Below are 4,742 nucleotides of genomic sequence, written 5' to 3'. Positions count from 1 at the left end.
ACCATATATTAGAATGCAGATGATACTACCATCCGGGTTCATTAAGGGGGGGGACGAGTCGAGTTACAGGAGTGCGGTAAACGACATTTGTGCCTATGTGAGTTGAAAACCAATGCTTAACGCAGACAAGACAAGAGAGGTAATTAGTGACTTCAGGAAAACCCCACCTCCCTTGCACCCCTTATTATCAAGGGGACTGAGGTGGAGAGGGCTGACAGCTACAGATTCCTGGGACTGCAAGTAACATCGGATCTGAACTGGACTGTGAACACTGTTGCCACAGTGAAGAAAGCCCAGCAGAGATTGTACTTCATCAGGCTGCTTAGGAAAGCTGGTCTGCACCGTCGCCCTCTCACCCTCGTCTACAAAGGACTGATAGAGAGCATCCCACACGGCATCACTGTTTGGTATGGAAACACCACCCAGACAGAGAGGAAGGCTCTGCAAAGAGTCGTAAAGACGCAGAGAGGATATTAGAACACAACTCCCCTCCATGGACACAATCTACACAAAGCGCTGCCAGAAAAGAGCGAGAGAATTATTAGGGACACATCACATCCAGCTCACCCCCTGTCGTACACAAAAACTGTACATATAATCTTAGGCACAAGCGACGGGACAGCATCATCACAAGACAACACGATTTTATAAGAGCTTCTTTCCGCTGCAGTAAGACTTTTGGCCAAACAAAATGAAATATTTGCTTGTGTAAGTAACATATCTGTGCAATACACCTGTGCATCTTATTTATTTACTTATTTTTTAATAATAACCGTGCCCTTTAATATCTAATAAGGTGTTGTCTTAGGGGCCAAGGGCAATGCATTTATATTTTTTGCAATTTAGGAATGCAATTTATTTATTTTTATTGGTACTTTACTAGTTTTGTGAAATTTTATATTATAATGTAAATGCATTGTGTGTCTTTTTAAACTAACTTGACTCTGAGTAACTACTGCACAAGAGTTCCTATGTGTGAAAACACAAATGGCAAATAAAGTTCTTGATTCTTGATTCTTGATATTTAAGTAAAGAAAGGGGGACAGTTTGTAAGGGCTTTTCTGCTTAATTACCCATAACAAGATTGTGCCTTAGTGCAAGTTAGCCTTTATTGTTAAATATGCCTAACTGTGACGCACACTATGTTTTTTTTGTATTGTTTTTTTACTACTAACAATAAAACCCTGCTCATAATAGAAATATTGGTGCAGTAAACAATCTAATAAGCTACATTAAGTTATAATAAACAGTTTTTTCAACATGGCCATATTGAACATTGGTGGATCTAATGAAGCATTGAGAACTTTGTAAGTTGGTTAATTAAAAAGATAGATTATAAAGACAGTAACATTCATGTTTACATTGCAGGCACCATCTTGGAAACAGTCATGACATCATGAACAGTCGAACTATGAAGCGTGGGGTTTTTTATCAAAAGGGAAAGTGTCACTGTGTAAAAAATATAAAACACATTTAGTGCAACATTACCCAGCAGCTGGGTAATTCTGTATCAAATCAGACTAAATCCGGAAAACAACTGCACCCTCTAGATTTTGCTAAAAGTTTATGCTAACCTTAAGTCAGTCTTTTCACACTTTCCCCCCCCAAATCTAGGGAATGCTGTACAAATTAATGGTTCAATCATATTGACATGTTTGTCTTCCACCTACAAAGTTTGGGCTGCTGTCTCTCTCTACCGAATAATTCATTATATTATGTCAAGATATTGCTTTCTAGATAATGTCATACAGAATTTTAAGGGCTGGTTTTGGGACATGTTCTTGATATATACAGGTTTGATCAAAATCTGAGACAGTAACAACCTTAATTCCATTTTAACCCAGAAGAATCTGACAGTACACAGGCACCTGCCTGAAAAATAGCCTAATTAATTAAAAATAATGTATTTCATTGTCAAGACATATACTGTACATGTATCTACTGGAATAGAGCAGTGTTAATATTATATGGCCATCCTCAACATTACAGGGGGCTACTAGCTACGTAGCTAGTATGTTCACTCAGCATTTTGTTTTTAAAGTGTAAAAAAAGCGGTGCTGTTAAATCACCGTTCAGGTACATACAGTACTTCTGGATGGTTCTCAGGTAACGGTAGGTAGCTACCATTAGCAGATAGCCAGTTGGAGAAAAAAAAAATCTAGAGGAAAACTGCAATACAAAAATGCAAAATTACATTATCACACCAAGCAGGGCCGGACTAACAATTTCATGTACCCCTGGGCAACAGGACTCAAGAACCCCCCCCACCCCAAAGCAACAATTGCAAAGTCGCTATCAGAGCAGTAGCCTATACTTCCATAACAAAATCAGGCTTCTGCAGGCTCAGTGGAGATGGATGTATTTACATTGACCTCCGCATTGATAAAGTGCATTCAAGCAGAACAAAGTTTGACATAACTTTTTACAAATAATCTTTCACCAGAACTTGGTGGCGACAGAATAATTATTGTTTCAAATGTAGCCAATCGACTTCCGGTGAAGCCATGTTGTAAGCCGCAACCTAGAAGTTGAGCTCCTTTCAAACAAATACAAAATAACCTAACAAACTAAGAAAACTCGGCTCTACACCAAAAATTTACAATGGCAACGCATCTTCTAGAAAAACAGATCTGCAACTAAACAGGATGCATCGAAGGAGAAGAACAATAATTTTTAAATCAATCAAGATGTTAGCAAAGAAGCGCTAGCCAAATCCAAAATACTAGCCAAGCTAGAAAAAGCGAAGGTCAGAAAACGGGAAGGGCACAGTCAAACCAAATTATCCCTCAAGAAGCTGGAAACTCAATGGAAAAAGTGAAGGTGAAATGACAAAGCTTGAGAAAAGAACTATGGAGGCAGAAGATTGTATAAGTTTTGTTGAAGACAATGGGAGAAGGTACGGAGAGCTATATCCATCTATTACGCGAGAGATGGACCTAACAGTAGATGTTACAGAACAGAACTAGAGGGTATAGAGGGGAGAAATGTACAGGCATTTGTCAAGGATGATTCCATCTGTCCTTAAACCAATGCCTGACGTGAATGTGCAAATAGAGAGAGCACACCGCTCTACAGTGTCCAAACCGAAAGACCCCAAGGCAACACCTAGGTCTTTAGTAGTCAGATTTGGGACTGAGCAGTCAAAGACAAATCCTTTGACAAGCATGGAGCCAAAACTAATATACAAAGACGAGCAAATACTTTGACCACGATACTCTCCGGAACTGCAAAGGAAGAGAACACAAGTGCGGGAGTTCGTCAAACAACTAAAGGAGAAGAACATTAAAGCCAAGTGCCTGTATCCGGCCCAACTGAAAATGACCATGGAAACGAGGGAACATACCTACCCCACGCACAGAGGCTCTTCCCGTTTATTGCGAAGGACAAACATCCAAATTCGACGAAAGAGCGCAGATGGAGGGCAAGACGTCCCGCTACAGTGGAATTTATGGGTGAAAGACGTGGAGGAGGGTGCAGCGGGAGTGTTGCCTTCAGCGGATTTTGTCGCCTCTTCAAATAAGTGTGGCGTCAACGCAGAGGTTTTTTCTTTTTTCTCTCCGGATATTTTGTTTATGCTAGTGTTAGGATTACTATTTCTTTCTTTTTTCCAATGGACGGAACTCAGCTGAACTGTGAGTCACAACGTGCATGAACAGCAACCGCTCCACAAGGGACGACAGCAGCTAAAACACTTTGTGTGAATCCCACAGAGGAACTGTCACCATCTCTGCCCAGGCTAGACGGTCATGGTTTGCTTAGCTTAGGGGCCGTTCTTTTACTTTTCAGTGGGCTAGGGCAAGCCATGGGGGTTATGGAAGTGTAGTCCATATAGTTAGATGTTCTATTTTGTGTTGAATGGTTACGGTCACCCTGAGAGTGTTAGTATGGTTTCTTGTATAGATTTATTGACAGTGTGTAAAATGTGGAGTAGTGTGCTTTAAGTAGGTGGAGGATAGGTGCCAAGATTGTCAATATAATGGTTGTGAATAGTCTAAACTCATAGCTATAATGTAAAGGGCCTGGGCAATCCAAATATTAGCCAACTTAAAAACTACATTGCTCTAGCAATGATCCAAAAAACCCATTTGTCGAAAAAAAAAGAGCATTAAAGTTGACAGAGAATGGGTGGTCAAGTATTCAGCTCCTTTTGAAAAGGGGAAAAAACGGGGTGTGGCCATCCTTTTTAATAAATCAGTATACTTCATCATACAGAAACAGTTAAGTAAAGATGATAGATAGGGTATGGTAAAGGGGGATATCAGTGGCACAAAAGTAACACTGCTCAACTATTGCCCCAAACGAAGATGTTCTGCTTTTTCAAAGGCATAGCAACTTTAATAGCAGACACAGGCTGGGGTTGTGTTAATAGGAGGCAATTTCAACTGTGTCTAAGACAAAATCTGGATAGGTTACCTGCAGAATGGGTCAGTATCTAGAAAGTCAACTACAATGTAGGCATGATGAGGAAACTGGGCTTAGCCACGTAGATTGTGGCGGCGCTTCATCCTGAAGAGAGGACTTTACCTCATGCACAGGTACATGGCAGCTACTCAAGGTTGGACATGTTCGTTATCTGGACTGGATCTCTACAGGGTCAATGAGGTAAAATAAAGCTAACCACCATGTCAGATCATGTCCAGTCACCTTAAAAATAATTAGGGGCCACAAAAGTATTAAGTACTGGAGGCTCATGTCTCACTGTCAAATGATGATCTAATTAAACAAGAAAAACACAGGAATTA

The sequence above is a fragment of the Etheostoma spectabile genome, chromosome 4 (genome assembly GCF_008692095.1).
Source record: "Etheostoma spectabile isolate EspeVRDwgs_2016 chromosome 4, UIUC_Espe_1.0, whole genome shotgun sequence".
NCBI lineage: Eukaryota > Metazoa > Chordata > Actinopteri > Perciformes > Percidae > Etheostoma > Etheostoma spectabile.
The sequence above is the reverse complement of the archived record's forward strand: the minus strand, read 5'-3'. Positions refer to the sequence as shown.